The sequence below is a fragment of the Polypterus senegalus genome, chromosome 11, assembly GCF_016835505.1.
Source record: "Polypterus senegalus isolate Bchr_013 chromosome 11, ASM1683550v1, whole genome shotgun sequence".
Classification (NCBI taxonomy): Eukaryota; Metazoa; Chordata; class Cladistia; order Polypteriformes; family Polypteridae; genus Polypterus; species Polypterus senegalus.
Window position 1 is genome coordinate 38,875,541 of NC_053164.1, and position 13,495 is coordinate 38,889,035.

The following is a 13,495-nucleotide window of genomic DNA, read 5'->3' on the forward strand; positions in this document are numbered from 1 at the left end:
GAAGGCGGGGACCTTGGCGGTCTGATCCTCGGCTACAGAAACTGGCTCTTGGGGCGTGGAATGTCACCTCTCTGAAGGGAAGGAGCCTGAGCTAGTGCGAGGTCGAGAGGTTCGGCTAGATATAGTCGGACTCACCTCGGCGCACAGCTTGGACTCTGGAACCAATCTTCTTGAGAGGGGCTGGACTCTCTACCACTCTGGAGTTGCCCCCGGTGAGAGGCGCTGAGCAGGTGTGGGCATACTTATTGCCCCCGACTGGAGCCTGTGCATTGGGGTTTACCCGTGGGCGAGAGGGTGGCTTCCTCCGCCTTCGGGTGGGGAAGGGTCCTGACTGTTGTTTGTGCGTATCGCCCGAACAGCAGTTTGGAGTATCCACCCTTTTTGGAGTCTCTGGAGGGGTTGCTAGAGGGCATACCTTCTGGGGATTCCCTCGTTTTGCTGGGAGACTTCAATGCTCACGTGGGCAATGACAGTGAGACCTGGAAGGGCGTGATTGGGAGGAATGACCCCCCCGATCTGAACCCGAGCGGTGTTTTGTTATTGGACTTCTGTGCTCGTCACAGATTGTCCATAACGAACACCATGTTCAAGCATAAGGGTGTTCATATGTGCACTTGGCACCAGGACACCCTAGGCCTCAGGTCGATGATCGACTTTGTGGTCGTGTCGTCGGACTTGCGGCCATATGTCTTGGACACTCGGGTGAAGAGAGGGGCGAAGCTGTCAACTGATCACCACCTGGTGGTGAGTTGGCTTCAATGGTGGGGAAGATGCGGTCAGACCTGGTAGGCCCAAGCGTGTTGTGAGGGTCTGCTGGGAACGGCTGGCAGAGTCCCCTGTCAGAAGTAGCTTCAACTCCCACCTCCGGCAGAACTTCAACCACGTCCCGAGGGAGGTGGGGGACATTGAGTCCGAATGGGCCATGTTCCGTGCCTCTATTGTTGAGGCGGCTGACCGGAGCTGTGGCCGCAAGGTGGTGGTGCCTGTCGTGGTGGCAATCCCGAACCCGTTGGTGGACACCAGCGGTGAGGATGCCGTCAAGCTGAAGAAGGAGTCCTATAGGACTTTTTGTCCTGTGGGTCTCTGGAGGCAGCTGATAGGTACCGCAGGCCAAGCGAACGCGGCCGGTTGTTGCTGAGGCAAAACTTCGGGCATGGGAGGAGTTTGAGAGGCCATGGAGAGCGACTTTCGGACGGCCGAGGAGATTCTGGTCCACCGTCCGGCGTCTCAGGAGGGAAGCAGTGCAGTGTCAACACCGTATATGGTGGGGATGGTGCGCTGCTGACCTCACTTCGAGGCGTTATGGGTCGGTGGGGGGAGTACCGAAGACCTCCTCAATCCCACTAACATGCCTTCCAATGAGGAAGCAGAGCCTGGGGACTCTGAGGTGGGCTCTCCCATCTCTGGGACTGAAGTCACTGAGGTGGTCAAAAAACTCCTTGGTGGCAGGGCCCCGGGGTGGATGAGATCGCCGGAGTTCCTTAAGGCTCTGGATGTTGTAGGACTGTCTTGGTTGACCCGTCTCTGCAACATCGCATGGACATCGGGGACAGTGCCTCTGGATTGGCAGACCGGGGTGGTGGTCCCCCTCTTTAAAAAGGGGGACCGGAGGGTGTGTTCCAACTATAGAGGGATCACACTCCTCAGCCTCCCTGGAAAAGTCTATTCGGGGGTTCTGGAGAGGAGGAACCGTCGGATAGTCGAACCTCAGATTCAGGAGGAACAGTGTGGTTTTCGTCCTGGTCGCGGAACAGTGGACCAGCTCTTCACACTTAGCAGAGTCTTGGAGGGTGCATGGGAGTTTGCCTGACCGGTCTACGTGTGTTTTGTGGACTTGGAAAAGGCATTCGACCGTGTCCCTCGGGGAATCCTGTGGGGGGTGCTCCGGGAGTATGGGGTACCGGACCCCTGATAAGAGCTGTTAGGTCTCTGTACAACCGGTGTCAGAGCTTGGTCCGCATTGCCGGCAGTAAGTCGAGCCCGTTTCCAGTGAGAGTTGGACTCCGCCAGGGCTGCCCTTTGTCACCGATTCTGTTCATAACTTTTATGGACAGAATTTCTAGGCGCAGCCAGGGTGTTGAAGGGGTCCGGTTTGGTGGACTCAGGATTGGGTCACTGCTTTTGCAGATGATGTTGTCCTGTTTGCTTCATCAGGCCGTGATCTTCAGCTCTCTCTGGATCGGTTCGCAGCTGAGTGTGAAACGGCTGGGATGAGAATCAGCACCTCCAAGGGGAAGACCAGGACACGCTGGAGGGACTATGTCTCCCGGCTGGCCTGGGAACGCCTTGGGATTCTCCGGAAGAGCTGGAAGAAGTGGCGGGGAGAGGGAAGTCTGGGCCTCTCTGCTTAAGCTGCTACCCCCGCGACCCGACCTCGGATAAGCGGAAGAGGATGGATGGATGGATGGATAAAATGTTTATAACATTCTTCAACTTTATTTTTTGTCATGTACTCAATTTAATTTCTTATCTAGAAGAATTTTGTTTTTTTAGGTATATCTGCATAAAAAATTAAAAGCAACTACTGTGATAGCCATGTCTGTCTGTCCATCTGTCTGCATGTCATCTCTGATGGAGGATTGCAGGAATCGTTCGGTAGAGGGGTCCTTTCATCGGATTGGCTGGCCCAGCGCTGACTCACCTATGGAATGGCCATCATGGGGAGGTAGCTTGATGGCTGAGGTCTCCAGGGCGCTAAACAACCCCAAATCATATTATGCAAAAATTAAGCAAAATACCCGCGCTTTGCAGCGGAGAGGTAGTGTGTTAAAGAAGTAATGAAAAAGAAAAGGAAACATTTTAAAAATAACATAACATGATTGTCAATGTAATTGTTTTGTCACTGTTATGAGTGTTGCTGTCATATACAGTATATATACAGTACAGGCCAAAAGTTTGGACACACCTCCTCATTCAATGTGTTTTCTTTATTTTCATGACCATTTACATTGGTAGATTCTCACTGAAGGCATCAGAACTATGAATGAACAAATGTGGAGTTATGTACTTAACAAAAAAAGGTGAAATAACCTGTGAATCTAAGATGTTTAAGAGGCATTGGCTTGTTGGTTGTCAAAAGGTATAAAATATTTGGCCATTTCGGTACACTTGAAAGCGACAACCGAACAATTCAGCGGCAGCCATCAACTCACATGCAGATGCATAGGTGAAGGGCTTAAGCATTTCACTCTTATAGTGCTCCTGTGTATAATTATCTCCTGTACCGTCATCAGTCCACACCTTGAACCTGTCCCAGTCATTCAATACATAAGGCACAATGTTCCTCCAATTATCAAGAGTGAGCCTGATATGGCCGTGCAATATGTAACACAGAGAATGGAAAAGGCAGGTGCCATCTCCGGGCATGGAAACCACTCGGTAAGTGACAGTTCTTTGATCGATGGTGATCACCTCGATAGACATGTTAATGGGGGTACGGTTGGAATGATAAAGGAAATAGGTACCTGAACAATGTAAAGTAAGTCAAAAATACCTACATAATAACTATAATCGTAATAAACGAACAATAAAACAGCGGAGAAGCCGTGGATTAAATAAAAAGGCTGCAGTTATCAGCAGGGAGACGTGAATTCCGTGGCGAAGCAAGGAAGGGAATGTAGAGACCGGAGCGACGGACGGCCTTATATAGGCAGGCAGCCAACAACGTGGGAGGCACTGGGATGGGGGACCCAACGCCACCTCACATGGTGACCAAGCTGCAGGCTATGGACGTATATATGTATGTAAGTAGGATTCGGTTAGCGTTGGGAACCCGCGTACCAAATTTCTTGAAGATGGGCCCATAAGTAACAAAGACCGTTGGAAAGTTCAATATGGCAGCTGATAGTGGCATCATATCACTGAAATAACTACGTACATTGGTTTCGGTTAGCGTAGGGAAGCCGCCTACCAAATTTCGTGAAGATGGGGCCATAAATAAGAAAGTTAAACATGATGGATGTTGTCGGCTGTTATGACCGTTACGCGTAGAATTTCGAAATGAAACCTGCTTACCTTTTGTAAGTAAGCTGTAAGGAATGAGCCTGCCAAATTTCAGCCATCTATCTACACGGGAAGTTGGAGAATTAGTGACGTTGGAAAGTTCAATATCGCGGCCGACAGTGGCATCATACCACCGAAATAAGTACGTACATTGGTTTTGGTTAGCGCAGGGAAGCCACCTACCAAATTACGTGAAGATGGGGCCATAAATAAGAAAGTTCAATATGGCGGACGTTGTCGACCATTATAACCATTATGCATGAAATTTCTAAATGAAACCTGCTTAACCTTTGTAAGTAAGCTGTAAGGAATAAGCCTGCCAAATTTCAGCCTTCTACCCACATGGGAAGTTGGAGAATTAGTGATGAGTGAGTGAGTGAGTGAGTGAGTCAGTCAGTCAGTGAGGGCTTTGCCTTTTATTAGTAAAGATAGCAAAATACCCACGCTTCGCAGCGGAGAAGAAAAGGAAACATTTTAAAAATAACGTAACATGATTGTCAATGTAATTGTTTTGTGTATTTGGCGGCAGCGTCACAAAGTTGTTTTTGTCTAGCTGCATCAGAAAATGTACCATGACATCTGACACGCCTTCTTTTTAGTGTTTTCTCACAGCTTGGATTGCTACTGTCATAATCAGTTGGGGTCTACACATACATATACATATATATATATATATGTATATATACTGTATATATACAATACAGGCCAAAGGTTTGGACACACCTCCTCATTCAATGTGTTTTCTTTATTTTCATGACCATTTACATTGGTAGATTCTCACTGAAGGCATCAAAACTATGAATGAACACATGTGGAGTTATGTACTTAACAAAAAAGGTGAAATAACTGAAAACATGTTTTATATTCTAGTTTCTTCAAAATAGCCACCCTTTGCTCTGATTACTGCTTTGCACACTCTTGGCATTCTCTAAATGAGCTTTGTAACAAGAAGAGACTCGAGGCAGGGCAAGGTTTGGGGCAGCCACCTGTTTAATTCGGTTTCCTGGCTGCAAAAGCAAATGATTCATGTAGACAAGTTTACACGACAGAGTCCAAAACAGAACTGCCTCCCAGAGCAAAGGCGGGAGGCTTTATTGGACGTTGGGCAGAAGTGACGTCGTCCTCAGGGTCGGGACCGGAAGTGATGTCGTCTTCGGGGCCGGGACCGGAAGTGATGTCGTCCTTGGTGCCGGGACCAGAAATGATGTGTCCCGCTTCGAGGTGGTGGCTCCTGGTGGGATTTCCCGGGAAAGACCTGTAGGGAACTTAGAAAGAGTGTCAGCGTACCCCTCCCCTCCCTGGGCAAATGTATAATCAGTCCTCTCTAAGCCCTTCAGCTGCTTCCTATGCACACGTGTTTGACAAGACTCTCCCCTCAGCCCAGACCCGTCGGGTCGAGCGTCCTGCACCGAGAGGTCGTGGGCCCGGGAGAGGGCATCAGCGTTGGCATGAAGAGACCCCTGCCGATGAACGAGCGAAAACTTGTACTGCTGCAGGTCAAGAAACCACCTTGTGACCCGTGGATTCGACACCCTGTGAAGAGCCATCCACTTTAGAGGTGCATGATCCGTCACCAGAGCGAACACCCGACCCAAGAGGTAGTACCGCAGCTGATCACTGCCCATGTGATAGCCAGAGCTTCCTTCTCCACCGCTGCATACCTGGTTTCCCGGTCCAACAGTTTCCGGCTCAGGTACATTATGGGGTGTTCAACACCGTCGACGCTTTGGCTCAACACGGCTCCCAAGCCTGTGTACGAAGCGTCTGTCTGGAGGACAAATGGAAGAGAGAAGTTAGGGGAGATTAATACAGGTGCTGAAGTCAGAGCCCTTTTCAAGTCACTGAATGCAGCCCCCGCTTTGTCAGACCATACCACTATGTTAGGAGCTCTTTTCTTCGTCAAGTTGGTCAAGGGCGCCGCTCTCTCGGAGAAGCGAGGCACAAACCGGCGGTAGTACCCAGCCAAACTGAGAAAGGATCGGACCTGCTGCTTGGTCTGCGGACGGGGCCAGGTCAGTATGGCTTGTAATTTGGAACACTGTGGCCTCACAGTACCCCAGCCCACCAGGTAGCCCAAATATTTGGCTTCTCTCAATCCGAAGAAACATTTCTTGGGGTTGATTCGAAGCCCGGCCTCCCCTAATGCCCACAATACTGCTGTGACCTGCTGTATGTGTTCCTTCCATGTGCTGGAATGGATGACGATGTCATTCAGGTAGGCAGCACAAAACGAGTTATGGGGTCGGAGCACTTTGTCCACCAGACGCTGGAAAGTCGCAGGCTCCCCGTGTAACCCGAATGGAAGGACACGATACTGCCAGTGTCCGCTAGGAGTTGCTAAACGTGTTTTTTTCCTTCGCGGACTCCGTTAAAGGAACCTGCCAGTACCCCTTTGTCATGTCAAGTGTGGTCAGGAATTTGGCTGGTCCCAGCCTCTCGAGGAGGTCGTCCACGCGAGGCATGGGATAAGCATCAAACCGGGAAACCTGGTTAAGCCGACAGAAGTCATTGCAAAACCTCCAACTGCCGTCGGGCTTAGCAATCAAGACGATGGGACTGGACTCCTAGTTCCAGCATACACTTGATTTCCAGTTCCACCTCCACTTTCTTTGCCTCCGGGAGTCTGTAGGGCCGCTCTCGGACTATCACCCCCGGGTCAGTCAATATGTCATGTGCAATCAGAGAGGTCCGACCGGGCTGTTCACTCACCACCTCTGGGACGGAACGGATAGCTGCTTCGAGCTCCTGCCTCTGTCTGAGGTGTGGCAGAAAAGTAATGAGACTGATTTTTTATTTACCAAAGTTTTTATTTTGTGCAAACATCAATGTTATCCCCTTCAAAGTAGTTCCCTTGGGCAGCTACACAACGATGAAGAAGTTGTTCCCACTGTTGGTAGCAGCGCTGGAAGTCTTCAACCGGCATGGTCTTCAGCATGTCCGTTACACTCTTTTGGATGTTTTCTAAAGTCCCGAAATGACGTCCTTTGAGGACATTTTTCAGTTTAGGAAAAAGGAAAAAGTCACACGGACTGAGGTCAGGTGAATAAGGGGGCTGGGGAACCACAGGAATGCCTTTTGAGGTCAAAAAATTCTGTTATGGAGAGGGTAGTTTTTCGGCACCATTTTGGCACAGACCTTTCGCATGTGCAAATGTTCAGTCAAAATTTGATGAACGGTAAATCTGTTCAAATTTAATTGTTCATTCAACATTCTTAATGTTAAACGACGGTCTGATCTCACAAGAGTGTTCACACGTTCGATATTTTCATTGGTTTTCGAAGTTGAAGTCCTCCGTGAACGGTGTTCATCTTCAACGTGTTTTCTGCCTTCTAAAAATGATTTGTGCCAGCAAAAAACTTGAGCTCGGGATAAAGAATGTTCCCCATAGGCCTGTTTTAACTTTTCAAACGTCAAACTTGCCGTTTAATGGCACAACATTGCTCCAAATTCTGCTGTTCCATTATGCATGACACACAACCAAAAACACAACTTCGCTAATAGCAGTCACAAAAATCACGTAGTTAACGGAAGGAGTTGAAACTCGCACTGAGCTATGGGAGGGTACTGATACACGTGCTCTATCAAGGACAACAGCGCAGCGTTGCCAGATCGTGTGCAGTGTTGCCAGTCTCATTACTTTTCTGCCACACCCCTGTTCGCTGCTCGCCAAAATTAAGGGAACTTACTTGAGCGAAGAGAGAGCGGGACTGACCTGAGGAGGGATCGGGGTCCCTCTCCTTCCACGGTTTCAGCAGGTTTACATGATACACCCGCTCGCTTGCTCGACGATTGGGTTGTTTCACCAAATAGTCGACCAAACCTTTCCTCTCCTTAATTTCATAAGGGCCCAGCCAATGTGCGAGCAACTTGGAGTGAGAAGTAGGCACCAACACCATGACGCGATCCCCCGGGCGGAACTCCCGGAGAGTGGTGCCACGTAAAGGCGGGGCTGTGCTGCTTGCGCCTCCTCCATATGACTTTTTAGAATGGCTCTAATTGCATCAAATCTATCACACAATTGGGCGATATATTTTAGAATATTTGTTGAGGGAAGTGCCTCTCCTTCCCAGCCCTCTTTTAAGATATCTAATATACCCCGGGGCTGTCGTCCGTACAACAATTCAAACGGAGAGAAGCCTGTAGAGGCTTGGGGAACTTCCCGGTAGGCAAAGAGGACGAGGGGGAGGAGTTGGTCCCAATTTCTCCCATCCTCGCTGACCACCTTACGTAGCATCTGCTTGAGAGTTTGGTTAAATCTCTCCACTAACCCATCGGTTTGAGGATGATATACCAAGGTCTTTAAAAGCTTTATCTTCAGTAACTTGGCAGTCTCCTTGAATGTTTCCGAGGTAAAAGGCGTCCCTTGGTCCGTTAGGACTTCTCTAGGAACGCCCACTCGCACAAAGACTCCTACTAGTTCCCGTGCGATTACTTTAGAAGTAGCCGAGCGCAATGGAATGGCTTCCGGGTATCGGGTTGCATAATCCACGAGGACGAGTATATATTTATGTCCTCGGGTTGAGGGTTCTAGGGGTCCTACTATGTCGACCCCAATCCGGTCAAAAGGAACGTCAATCAGGGGGAGGGGGACAAGAGGAGCACGGTCCCTCCTGGGAATTTGCCGCAGTTGACACTCTGGACAGGAAATGCAAAAGTGGCGAACCTCCTCATTAATCCCCGGCCAAAAAAAACGGAGCTTGATTCGCTCCAGTGTCTTGTCGGAGCCGAGATGGCCTCCAAGAAGGTGGGAGTGTGCTAACTTCGCAGACCTGCCGCCGGTAGGTTCGCGGGACTAGCAACAACTTCCGGACCTTCCCCTCATGCTCAGCGACCCGATATAATAAATCATTATCAATGACGAAGCGAGGTCTCTGTGGCATGGGCTGATGGGTGCGTTGGCCGTTAACGAGGACCACTGCATTCTTTGCGTGTTTCATAGAGTTGTCATTCCATTGTTCCCTCGCTGCCGGGTCGCTGGTAGATGACGTAGCACCCTCGACGGTCTGGGAGTGCCTGTGTCACTCTCTTGGCCCTCCGCCCCACTCGCTGTCGGCTGATTACACGGCGTGGAAGCAGCTTGAGATGAATCTTTGTCACCTATAACGAGGCCCAAAGCTTTTCCAGGAATGCTCTCTAGTCTACCGCTGTTACTTTCAGACCAGTCCCACTCGAGGATTACTGGAAACGGAAGATCTGGGTGAATCCGCTACGGTGAGTTTTCGAATGGTCCCTCCGAGACACATATAACACCGGGAGGATTTGAACATGTGGATGTCTCCGTGTATACATTTTAGGCTGGTCTTTCTTTTAGTCCACTGTTGCGGTAGAACAAAACGGCGAGCAACGACAGACACGTTACTGCCGGAGTCAAACAGGGCCATCACTTTATGACCGTTAATGAGAAGCTCCCCCGTATGGTTGTCTGTCAGAGGATTGCTAAGGGCCCACAAACAACACTGCCACGGCCCCCTACAGTCTGCCTTGTTCCCTGACAGGTCGCAGGCCAGATGGTCCGGCGACTTCGGAACAGGCTCTGGAGTGCGTGGCAGGGACTTCCTCAGTGGGACATAGCTCCCGTGTAGTCCACCAAGGGGCTGTTCTTCCCTCCCAGGTTTCAAAGCCTGCCTTGGGGTCTTTAGGAGCTGTAGGAACTCCTGCATGGAATGAAATTCACCCCAGGCCAGCTGGGCAAAGTCCTGGGGTAGGTGCTGCAACAGCAGAAAAGAGGCAACCTGCTGCACGATTTGTAGTGAGGTCAACTCAAATGGCCGTAGCCACAGACCCACCTGCTGCCAGAGAGCCATAGCTTGTTCTGGGAGCCCTTTATTTGGGTTAAACAACCAAGTTTGTAACTCCTTCACCTGCTGGCCTGGGGAAAGCCCATCCTTATCAGGGACCTTGGTCCTGATGGGCGGCTCGGCTCTCCTGCCCAGGAGAGCATAATGAGCCCCTTTAGTGTCCTCCCCAGAAACCAGCCCATGCCTGTGGGTCCCTTCCACCTTCTCCATCAGATAGGGCTTCAGCCCAGGGTTGCCCTCGTGGAGCAGAGCCTGCACCGGGTCCTTCTTGACCCCCCAGCGCACTCCCCGCTCTGAAACTCGGCCGCAGTACTTTCCTACCTGGTTCTTTCTAGGGTTGTGTCCCGGGTTCTTCAGGGACATCATCCTGCCGACTACGCCACTGTAACAAGAAGAGACTCGAGGCAGGGCAAGGTTTGGTGCAGCCACCCGTTTAATGCAGTTTCCTGGCTGCAAAAGCAAATGATTCATGCAGACAAGTTTACACAACAGAGTCCAAAACAGAACTGCCTCCCAGAGCAAAGGCGGGAGGTTTTATAGGACGTTTGGGCGGAAGTGACGTCGTCCTCGGGGCCTGGACTGGACATGATGTTGTCCTCGGGGCCGGGACCGGAAATGATGTGTCCCGCTTCGAGGTGGTGGCTCCTGGTGGGATTTCCCTGGAAAGACCTGTAGGGAACTTAGAAAGAGCATCAGCGTACCCCGCCCCCCCCGGGCAGATGTATAATCAGTCCTCTCTAAGCCCTTCAGCTGCCTCCTATGCACACGTGTGTGACAGCTTCAAGAGGTAGTCATCTGAAATGGTTTTATTTCAGGTGACTACCTGTTGAAGCTCATCGAGAGAATGCCAAGAGTGTGCATAGCAGTAATCAGAGCAAAGGGTGGCTATTTTGAAGAAACTAGAATATAAAACATGTTTTCGGTTATTTCACCTTTTTTTGATAAGTACATAACTCCACATGTGTTCATTCATAGTTTTGATGCCTTCAGTGAGAATCTACCAATGTAAATGGTCATGAAAATAAAGAAAACACAGTGAATGAGGAGGTGTGTCCAAACTTTTGGCCTGTACTGTATGTATGTGTCTATATGTGTGGCTTTGGTCACTGAGTGCAAGGAAAAAAAAATAAAATGTAGTCTATAAGTTATTAAACAGTAAAACATTAACGTTTTAAGAAGTAAAGATACATTGAGCACTACTGGAGTGGTTTCGAGTAAACTACATTTTAAAGACAGTATAACATAACAGTCAAGTAGTACTAACAGCAGCTAAAATGTATATGGATCATCTCTCAGTAGTTGATCCCTTTTGAAAGATGCTACATGATGACTATGGTATAGAAATTAAATTTTTTATGTGAACGTCCAAATTTCTGCCTGTGGTAATGTGCCTTACCGGCATTACCAGCAATTAAAGAAAATTATTTTTGTGTCCTCTGCAGTGTTAAGAGAGAAAGGCTTTGGTTTGGGATAAAAGGAAAAAAGGTGTAAAGAAAGAAAACTTGCCTTTTTCTTTTATATAGTGTAGAGAGACGTCTTCACTGACGATATGAGTGTTGCAGCGGGTCTCGTGTAGTCTGGAAAGACGACCCTGCCATTAACTGGCTGGGATGGCACTGTCGGTCCTCCACTCCTGTGCGTGTCTTCATAATCCAACCTGACGACCTAATAATCGTATACGTGCAAAAGAAAGTGTGAAGCGCCTTAATATTAGTTTGCAGCGGTCTAGAAATGGGATCCCGTGTTTGCAGTTGTCTGGGCTATAGCTCAGGGGAAGGAGGAAATAAATTAAAAGTGTTTACTTTCACTTAAGGCAGAAGCGCAGTCAACGTCTCAAAGGCCGGCACAGCTACGCGCGTGCGCGCCGGATGCCTGACTTTTATAGTATTTTTGCAGTGCAGGAAACGCCACTTTTTGCAGACACGTTGACGTGATCAAAAGTGTCCGCGCTCTTTAGTAGTCTTGCTTGTTCTCTGCGTACTGCTTTCATAGTCAGTTCACGTGAGCCGCTCGGAGTACATGCATCGAAGCTTCTGAGCTGTCTCTGTGCTATCTCGTGCGATCTTGCGATGTTTACGGCTTTATTTAATGTTAGCTAAGACCTGGCACTTAAAAGTTTCTCTCACAGTTTCACTGAGTTTGTGTCAAACACCACCCTGACCATCTCATCTTCATCTGAATATTTAGTGGCAGAGTGTTTCTATTGGATTGCCTCTAAGGGACAGCCTTATATGAGCAGGCACTCAATTATGTGGGAGCCGTGATGATGCGAGACGCAAGACGCAACTCCGCCTCCCACGGCCATCGAGCTGCAGTCTATCTATACAAATAAAAGGCAAAGCCCTCACTGACTGACTGACTCATTCATCACTAATTCTCCAACTTCCTGTTTTGGTAGAAGGCTGAAATTTGGCAGGCTCATTCCTTACAGCTTACTTACAATAAGCTTACAGTAAGTTATACTTCATTTCAAAATTCTACGCATAATGGTCATAAGTGGAACCTATTTTTTCGTCCATATACTGTAATAGACTGCAGCTCGATGGCTGTGGGAGGAGGAGTTGCGTGTCGCGTCATCACGCCTCCCACATAATTGAGTGCCTGCCCATATAAGGTAAATATTCGCAGGTGAAGGACTGTGCTTAGCATATTCATAAGTAAAAATATCTGAATCACAAACTGATGTTAATTATATTTTGTCCATGAATACTTATTAAATAATTCCAAATAGTCTGTCCGCTTCCTTTCATAGCTTTTCTGATGGTTGTTCTGCTTCCAGGCATGTATTTTCGTATTAAAGCATTTAACCAATCACATTTCAGCCATCATTTGTTGCCAGGCAGAGAGGACTTTACAATCCGTTGTGCAGGCACTCTAACACAGAATAAATGTCGATTAACCTGTTGCTTCAATCAATCAGATTTTGAGTTGGTGTCAGTACGGCAGTGTAGCAGGCGTACGGCGACGTCACCGTATTCAGACCCATTGATTGGACAGAAGCCGCAGGTTCCATTTTCAGCATTAGCTTCGATGGAGATAGAAAGGGACTTTTTGATGGAACTGAGGCGCACGGATAATCCATACGACAGAGTGATTGAACTGTTTTTGAGGAAAGAGAGGAGGATGGATTTTGTTTACAAATAATCCGAATTTTTGGTGAGTAAAACGTTGAGATTCTATTTGTGATGCAGTGGCTCTTTATACTGTATTTCTGCATATTAAGATGGTTTTTATAACCATAAATTAGTTTCTTGCGGGGTGGGTTGGGCGGTCCTAGGTGTGAGATGCACGGTCCGCCAATGGATCAGATGATACGTAAAATTAATGAACATTACAACCCGAAAATAAAAAAAACTGTAGAGAGGCCCATGATTAAATGAAAGGTAAAATTGTAAGAGCGAAGCGATGGTGACTTATTCAAGCAGGTAGGCCAGAGCACAATAGCACGGGGCTCGATGTAGTGCGCATTAAGTCGATCTAAAATGCGCGCTCAGTTTTAAAAAAATATATCTTTTCAAGTTCTATTTGGATATAAGTAGGTTCTATTTAGTCGACAGAAATATCTTTGGTAGGAATGTAAGTTGAATTTAGTCTTTACATTTCTATGGTAAAAAAAAAATGACTAATGGATGGATTGATGACTAAATTTAACTTACATTCCTACCAAAGATATTTCTGTCGACAAAATAAAAATT